Source organism: Rattus norvegicus, chromosome 8 (assembly GCF_021556685.1).
Source record: "Rattus norvegicus strain SHRSP/BbbUtx chromosome 8, alternate assembly SHRSP_T2T, whole genome shotgun sequence".
Classification (NCBI taxonomy): domain Eukaryota; kingdom Metazoa; phylum Chordata; class Mammalia; order Rodentia; family Muridae; genus Rattus; species Rattus norvegicus.
Window position 1 is genome coordinate 66,604,249 of NC_141541.1, and position 9,389 is coordinate 66,613,637.

The window sequence follows — 9,389 nt, forward strand, 5'->3', positions numbered from 1 at the left end:
ACAAGATGAGCTTCTAGCTATAGACACTAAAGGATTAGTGTGGTGGTTTGAATATGCTTGGCCCAACAAGTGGCACTATTGGGAGGTGTGGTCTTGTTAGAAAAGGTGTGGCTTTGTTGGAGAAAGTGTGTCACTGTGGGCATGGGCTTTAAGACCCTCACCCTTGCTGCCTAGAAGTCCATCTTCTCCTAGACCTTCAGATGAAGATGTAGAAGTCTCAGCTCCTCCTATAGCATGCCTGCCTGGACACTGCCCTGCTCCCACCTTGACGATAATGGACTGAACCTCTGAACCTATAAGTCAGCCTCAATTAAATATTGTCCTTCTAAGAGTTGCCTTGGTCATAGTGTCTGTTCACAGCATTAAAACCCTAACTAGGAAAGTAGTTTGTACCTGGTACGCAGCTATTGATCTAGCAAATACCTTCTTCACAGTATCTATCTGTAAGGACCACCAAAAGCAATTTGCTTTCAGTTGGCAAGGCCAGCAGTATACCTTTACAGTTTTGCCTCAAGGATATCTTAACTCTCCTGCCCTGCATCATAATTTAGTTAGAAGGGATCTTGATCATCTCTCTCTTCCACAAAATTTCACATTGGTGCACTATATTGATGACATTATGCTTATTGGATCAAGTGAGTAGGAAGTAGCAACCACTTTGGACTCAATTGGTAACACATATGCATATCAGAGGATGGGAAATAAATTCAACCCAAATTCGAGAATGGTTTGCCTCAGTAAAATTCTTAGGAGTCCAGTGGTGTGGTGCAGAGGTACTCTTTCTAAGGTGAAAGATAGGTTATTGAACCTAGCTTCTCCCACCACCAAGAAAGAAGCGCAACGTTTAGTGGGTCTATTTGGATTCTGGAGACAGCACATTCCTCACTTGGGTATGTTACTCAAGTACCAAGTTACTCAGAAAGCTGCTAGCTTTGTGTGGGCCCTGGAACAGGAGAAGGCTCTTCAACAGGTCCGGGCTGCTGTGCAGGCTGCTCTACCACTTGGACCATGTGACCCAGCAGACCTGATGGTACTTGAGGTGTTGGTGGCAGATAGGGATGCTGTTTGGAGACTTTGGCAAGCCTTTGTGGGTGAAACACAGAAGAGACCACTGGGCTTTTGGAAGCAAAGCCCTACCATCATCTAACACACACTATTCTCTCTGAAAAACAGCTTTTGGCCTGCTATTGGGCCTTAGTGGAAACTGAACATTTGACAATAGGACACCAAGTCACCATGCGACCTGAACAGTCCATTGTGAGCTGGGTGTTATCAGACCCACCAAGTCATAAAGTAGGACATGCACAACAGCAGTCTATTACCAAATGGTGTATAAGCTATCACGCCGGAGCAGGCTCTGAAGGCACAAGCAAGTTACACGAAGAAATTGCCCAAATGCCTGTGGTTTCTACTCCTTATACAATGCTGTTTGCTGCCAAACATGCACCTATAGCCTGATGGGGTGTTCTCCATGATCAGTTGACTGAAGAAGAGAAAACTAGGACCTGGTTTACTCATGGTTCTGCACATTATGCAGGCACTACCACATTAGCTTGTCAATACAGGTTCACAAGCCTTGCTCTGGAGTATGTGAAGGATTTCTTAGACTTTCCAATATGAAATAAAGTGGTGGGCCTATAGCCTTGCCTTGTGATTCTTTATAAGCACTCCCCAAAAAGCTGATCTTAGGGATGAGTTCTCTAGCCACATGCCTAACATATTCAGGGTCACAGAGCCATGGGGTAGGGGGTAGGGTGGGGAGATGTGAGCCTGGAAACAAGAAACTAAGTAGGTTCTCATCCTTATACTCTGTCTCCTCATATGTGGCCGGCCAGTGACTCCTGGATGTAAAGGCTCCATATAGCCTAGGCTTGGCAGTTGCAGAAGTGATCATGGGGTTTATGGAGCTCTGCAGGACTCAGATATGGGATCTGGGCACTGAGGATGAGACAAGGGCAGAGGACACCCCTCTGGTTGTATCTGGCTATAAGATCCTGGTGATGGTCAATCTTCATTGTCAACCAGATGTGAAGTCACTTAGAAGACGCACCTCTGAGTGTGTCAGTAAAGGTGTAACTGACGTGGAAAGACCTACCCTGAACGTACAGGCCCTTGAACACAAGGGATACAGCACATACAGAGGTCAGAAGACAACTGGCAGGAAGGAGTTGGTTCTCACTTTCCACCATGTGGAACCTGGGAAGAATTGAGTCATCAGGCTCTGTGACAAATACCTTTATCCGCTGAGCCATCTTGGCAACTCTGGGATTTCTTTTTAAGTGGGTGTTGATCACATCCATTAAGACCCATGTGTGGAGATGCTAGGACTCAATCCCTCTCAAAGGCCCCACCTTCTGACACCATCAAGATAGGGGTTAGCAAATTTTAAATATTTTTAAAATCATGTATATATGTATCGTCTGCCTATGGATTTACACATGTGGGCATGTGTTCTGCTAGAGGCCAGAAGAGAGCATAGGGTCTCCTGGAGCTGGAAGTACAGCCTTTCACATAATGAAAGGCCGACAAATAGAGCTTGGGTCCCTCTGGAGGAGGAGTTTGACTCTTAATCACCAAGCTATTTCTCCAGTCCCAGGATAAGCATTTTAAAATATGAATTTTGTAGGGACACAAACTCCTAATCTATAACGATTGGGGGAGTCCTGCCTTGCACTCTGGTTCTCTTTGGCTCCAACAGAGAGACAAGTGGTACTAGCAGTGAGGCGACCTACTGTGTTCCAGGCAGAGTGGCTGTTCTCTTACACAGAATAAGTACAAGTGCATAATCCCAGTGTCTCTAGCCACCTGCCAGGTATGAGCTGTTCTTACCTTCTTGAGAGAAGGAAATTTACCAAACAGAAAGGAAAAATAGAAAACAGAAATTACCCCAAAACAGATTGAATTTATATTATTATTATTATTATTATTATTATTATTATTATTATTATTACTACTACTACTACTACTACTACTACTACTACTACTACTACTAGTGGGGGTTATTGTTGTCTTTGTTGGGGGTTTTTTGGGGTCTTTTTTTTTTGAGACAGGGCTTCTCTGTGTAGCCCTGGATGTCCAAGAACTCACTCAGTAGATCAGGCTGTTCTCAAAAAAATTCAGAGACTCACCTGCTTCTGGATCCAGAGCACTGGAATTAAAGGTATGTAGCACCACACCCAGCTTCAGATTGAATTAATCAAGTCTTCTCACAGAATAATCCTGCTTTATCTGGTCAATTTTAATTTACAAAAAGAAAGAGGAGGAGGAAGGGGTGGAGAAGGAAAGAAAGGAAGGAATAAATTTGTGTTTAAATCCTTTGTATCCTAGAAAAGGGGAACACCTTTCTAAGACATTTTGTGGAGCCAGCAAAACTTTAGTCTGCACTTCATGCATCTGCACAGTGGGGAAAATAATAGGTTGGCAGGGTAGCATCAAGGGCCTTGTATGCATGTGTATGGCATTTAACATGACTGCAATGTATTCCACATGTAGAAGTTGTTCTACATGGGCACAGCAGGATTCAGGCTGAAGCCTCTGTCTCACTGAACCAGACATCTAGAATGGCATGCCTAGGAAAAAGAAGAGGGAAAAATATGTGAACTTTGATACTTGAATAAAGCCCCAAACTCCTAGGGGCAACCTGGCAAATTAGGTCCCACTAGACCCTCATTAAGGCACTTCAAAGTAGCCACACCCATGAAATTTTGCAGACAAAGCTTTGAGGACCTGGGACTGACTATATTAAGACACAGCCAGGGCCATCTGAAGACAAAGCTCAAGGTTCTCTGCGTTTGCTTCTTAGGCAGGTGCCTGAACCAACCAAACCATAGCCATGGAATGTTAGACCTTATGACCCGGGCTGTTTTTAGATGTAAGAGTGCCCATATTTAAGTCAGGCAGTGAATCTGCTCTGTAGATCACTGAAGGACACAGGAAGGACTTGGAATGACCTGGCCCATAATAGTCACATCTGTCTGAAGAATTTTCTTCTCTGAAGTCTACTCTGCCTTCCACGGCTGGTATTCACAGAGACTAGAATCTGTCTCCTGTTTATGGTACTTTCTCTATATAAGTGGAACACAGACACAGCCTTCTGTAATAGCTACTTAGCCAATTCCAAAACATGTTTATTTTAATATTCATGATTGACAGATTTCCCAAACCCACCCCACTTTCCTCTCTGAACTAGAGAAACAGCCTATTCAAATCCTGTATCCTGACTCACATCATTCAGGCACCATCTTGGAGTATGTCTGAATGCCTGTACTCCTTCTGCAGACATGATCCTACAACCTGCTTTTGGATCACAGTCACATACATACTACTTCTCTGTGTATGTGTGACTGTGGAATGCATGTAGGTGTGCTCATATACGTAGAAGCCAGAGGTCAATGCCAAGTACCTTCCTAAATCACTCTTCACCTTGTTTATTGAGACAGAGCCTCTCACTGAACCAGAAGCTTGCTGATTAGGCTGGGCTTGCTGGGCAGAAACGCCTAGGGATCATCTGTCTTTGCCTTGCCAGTATTGGGATTACAGAAGTAGGCTGTTCTGCATGGGTTTTATACGGGTTCCGGGGTTCTAAACACAGGTCCCTGTGCTTGTGCAGCAATCACTTTCCTGACTGAACCATCTTTCCAGCCCCGTATGCATACTGTGTCCCTCTTCCCCAGCTCCCCATCCATAGAAGTCCATTATGGAGCCATGGTGATGCAGAGTAGTATGAAGGTCACTGATGGACTGAAGTCCTGGCCCTGGCACTGTATCCATGCAACCTTGGACCAGATCTTAAGCTCGCTGAGTCTCTGATTCCCTATCTAGAAATAATAGTAGACACTCAGCATCAGCTTGGTGCAGTGGGTCTCAACTTTCCTAATGCTGTGACTCTTTACTACAGTTCTGTGACTCTTTACTACAGTTCCTCATGTTGTGGTCACTCTCAGCTATAAAATTATTTTGTTGCTACTTCATAACTGTAATTTTGCTACTGTTATGAATCATGATGTAAATGTCTGTGTTTTCTGATGGTGTTGATCTACAGGTTGAGAAGTCCTAGCTTGGTGTGAGACTCCTTTATAAACTGACAAAAAGATAATTGGTGTACCAGATCCTCAGGCACATAGGAAATCTGGGAACTGGGATTTAAGTGGCTTGGAGACTGAATGGTCCTCACATTTCTGAGCTCATGTTTTTCTCCCCTGTTGAGGCAGAAGAATAGAAAGGGGAAGGCCAGCATAGTTGTGGCTGCTGGCTTTGGGGCTCTTCAGCTACTGGGGAAGCTGCTCCAGGCAAAAAGATGGTATCCTTAGAGATGGCAGCTCTGGCCTGACCCCTGCTTTCCCTAAAGCATGGAACAGCAAGTTGGTCCCAACTGCTCCCTGCATCTTCCCATCTGTTAAAAGCTGCTTCTTCCTGTTTTGAACATAGAGAAACTGAGGACAGAAAATGCCTTGATATACCATCTAGTTCAGCTCTCTTTTTGGCTCTGAAAGGAAGAAATTGGGGTACATATAAAAACAGTCCTGGCATCTTCTTAGTACAATATTGTTCATGTCTTTGGAAGCAGAGTTATCTTGCTTTTTACCCAGACTAACCAGGTAGGTGTCATCTCATCATCCCCATTAAAAGTCAGAAAACTTAGGCAGCTTCCTCAAGGGCTGTCCCTGACTCGAGGCAGAATTAGAACTTCAGATATCTCTTACCTACTCACACCCATACCCAATACTGCACCTCCTAACAGAGTGGACCCTGGTGGATCCCATGTTCTCCAGTCATACATCATTCACTTCAGGCCTCTAGAAAGTCACACTCTTATGCCTACTGCTCTATTCTGCCTTGATCTCCAGGATTCCTGAGCATCATTCAAGGAACTCTCTTGTTTCCAAGCTAACAAGTCCCAAATGCAAAGGCTCTAACTGATTTATCTGATTTATCCCTAGGAGCCACACCCAGCACAGGGCCAGGCACAAACACAAGTAAGTGTGAATGAGAACATTTGTGGAAGGAATAGAGGGATGGAGGGATGAAAGGAGGGACAGAGTGAAGAAAGAGAGGAAGGAATAGAACTCTCTCTTCCATAGCTTCTCTCAACAGAGAAACAAGGCTCCAAGTGTTTACCCCACATTGATTAACCTCAATCCCTATTACCACTGCTACACCTGATCCCCAGCTCCCCTGCCACACTGTCCACAGCATTTGTGAACTGCCCTGCCACCCTCAATTACACTAGGACACAGAGCACTCACCTTAGGCAAGTAACAAGGCCTTGACCATAGATTGGCAATGGAAGGGCTTAGAGGCCTGGCCTGGGCCTTCAAAGCCCTAGAGCAAATGTTCACCTTCTTCATCCCACCATCCCTTGCTTACTGGGAACTGGTGAGGTCCATGCTACTTCCCTGAGGTGGGAAGCGGGCTGGGGGGACTCCCAGTGTTTGTCAGCAGAGTATGGTATTGGGGAGGACTGTGTTTCCATGGTTACTAGCCATGGGAGCTGCAGGGAGATGGGGCCATGGTGTACACAGACACAGATCCACACGGACCTGCAAGAAAAATAGCAACAGATTTGCTGAGTCATTGGCCCCACGTATTTATAGTCTCTGGCGAAGGCAGACCTGCCTATCAGAGGCTAATAATACTGCAGCAGTGTGTTAATTGCAAAGACGGAGTCTTCAAGCATCCATTCAGACACCCAAGACTGCTCCTTGAATAAAGAGTGAGGCCTCACAATGAGCCAGGCTTCCTGTTTGGTAGCATGTATACTTAGGAATGTGTGTGTGTGTGTGTGTGTGTGTGTGTGTGTGTGTGTGTGTGTGTGTGTGCAGGTATATGAAACCTGGCTCTGGCTTGGAAAAAAAAAGCTACTGTTACATCAAGCAGACTGAAACCAGCCCACAGCATGGTGTGACAGAACACTCTTCAACCCCCTCCTAAGGGTGTCTAGGATTCACCCACTCTACAGATGGCCAGGGCAAGGAGGGGTCCAAAACAGAGGATATGAGGATGCTTGACTACAGCCCAGGAATGAGAGGACATGAGGCATGAGGCGGGATGCTAACAGCAACTCCAAGATCACACTGAGGCTAGAATGTGGAGAACTGAGCCAAGCTCAATCATTACTGAGAGCTGGGGTGCCACCTTAAATAAATATGTAAGGGCCAAGTTCAGCCCTGCAGAAGAATCTCTGCTTCACCCTCAAGATGTCCATCCAGACACAGTGACTGCCCCAACACTGTCCTATGGTGGTAGCAACTATACTTTGCCAGTTGGGAGCTCCACATGTTCCCAACACCTAGACAATAAGGCCTTGAGTGGAGCCCTAGGTGAAATGGACAGGTATCCCACTCAGATACCATTATTCTTGGTCCCTGTGAGTCTTCTGACTGTTTGGTCAAGTATTTGCCTGGCTTGGGGTCAGTTCTCCTCAAAGGCTCTGTTCCTCTCTGGACATATTCCTTCTTATACTGGGCCTTTAGTAGAGCCAGGATAGAGCATGATTTCCCAAAAGAACCCTAGCTCCTTCAGTCTTCTGTTGCCTGTGGCCCCTGTGTGCACATCACCTTTGGGTTTAGGAGGGAAAAGATGGCTGTCAACAGCCCTCTCTCAGCTTTAAACTCAGTGTCACTTCCAGATCAGCCCTTGGCCTTCCTGCTCAGCCTACAGGACACCCATGCTCCCCTCACAACCAGGAAGGAACAACAAAGCAAGCTCTGTAGGAGGAAGGTAGCTGGGCTGGCTGTATCATCTGAGCCTCCATCTCGCCCACACCAACCCCCCAAACAGCTCATGCTCTCGTGACTGAGTCCACAGTACTCTGTGAAAAGAAGGGAGGAGGCGCGGGAAGAGAGGGGCATCTCTCTGGTTCTCACTTCTTAAGAAAAGGTTGACTGGAGAGCTGTTATTAATAGTAAATTAAATAGTGCAGTTATTCTGAATAATAAAGAGCTCTTCTGTTCCAAGTTCCCACAGTCCTCTCTCTCCAGGGAAACACTTGTGATGGCCTGAGATGTGGCCTCCGTGATTGGCATTTGTAGGGCGAAGCAGGGACAGAAATGTAGCTCAGTAGTGTTTTCTTATCACACTGAAGCTTGGGTTTGATCCACAGCGTCACATAAATCAGGACAGTGAGTCATGCCCTGTCATCCCAGCACTCAGGATGTGGATGCAAGAGGATCAAAAGTTTGAGACCATCCTCAGGTATACAGCAAGTCTGAGGGCAACCTGAGCCACACAAGCCTCTTAATAAAAATAGATGAAGCCAATGTTCTCGCTGTACCTGAAAATAGGCTGCCAAGCACACCCTAGAATGTCTCCTGTGACCCCCACATTAGAAGACCTTAACACTTCATATGATCACATTACAGAGCCTGATCTATACCCAAGGATGGGAACCTCAGCATGGAGACTCCCCCCACACTCACTCATTGTGTGACCTTGGGAAGCCACTAAACTGTTCCAGTCTCTCATCCTTAAGATCGACGAATGGTGGTCTTCCTGGTTGCTGCCGCCGCAGAGAGCCCTTGGGCAGCACCCCGCGAGCAAACTTGAGCCTCGGGACCACAGGTAAGACCAACTTGTCTGCTGCAAGAGAGCTGCCTGGTGAGATCGGGACACACAGAGGCAGACTTCATCTAGGACCGGGCACGTCCTGTGTTTGCCGGAGGTCCCACGCCCGCGGATCCCAGCCCGCAGCAGCTCTCTGCTCCCAGACCCTGTGGGAAAGACCTCACCGCCTGATCAGGTGGGCACTCCTGAGGCTGCAGAGCGGAAGAGACCACCAACACTGCCCACCCCTGCCCACATCCCTGGCCCAAGAGGAAACTGTATAAGGCCTCTGGGCTCCCGTGGGGGAGGGCCCAGGAGCGGCAGGACCCCTGCCTGAGACACCGCCGGAACCTGAGGGAAACAGACCGGATAAACAGTTCTCTGCACCCAAATCCCGTGGGAGGGAGAGCTAAACCTTCAGAGAGGCAGACAAGCCTGGGAAACCAGAAGAGACTGCTCTCTGTGCACACATCTCGGACGCCAGAGGAAAACACCAAAGGCCATCTGGAACCCTGGTGCACTGAAGCTCCCGGAAGGGGCGGCACAGATCTTGCTGGTTGCTGCCGCTGCAGAGAGCCCGTGGGCAGCACCCCACGAGCGAACTTGAGCCTCGGGACCACAGGTAAGACCAACTTTTCTGCTGCAAGAAAGCTGCCTGGTGAACTCAACACACAGGCCCACAGGAACAGCTGAAGACCTGTAGAGAGGAAAAACTACACGCCCGAAAGCAGAACACTCTGTCCCCATAACTGACTGAAAGAGAGGAAAACAGGTCTACAGCACTCCTGACACACAGGCTTATAGGACAGTCTAGCCACTGTCAGAAATAGCAGAACAAAGTAACACTA

At 47.1% G+C, this 9,389-nt stretch overlaps 1 long non-coding RNA gene across 1 annotated transcript; it reads right to left on the minus strand.

The window, feature by feature from the left end:
* Positions 1-3,217: 3,217 nt before the first annotated feature.
* LOC100911193 (uncharacterized) lies at positions 3,218-8,577 on the minus strand. The gene is made up of 4 exons (XR_015627285.1): positions 8,418-8,577; positions 6,246-6,539; positions 5,376-5,485; positions 3,218-3,569 (listed from the first exon to the last, which is right to left on the minus strand). It is a non-coding gene; the product is annotated as an uncharacterized LOC100911193 (long non-coding RNA).
* Positions 8,578-9,389: the final 812 nt, after the last annotated feature.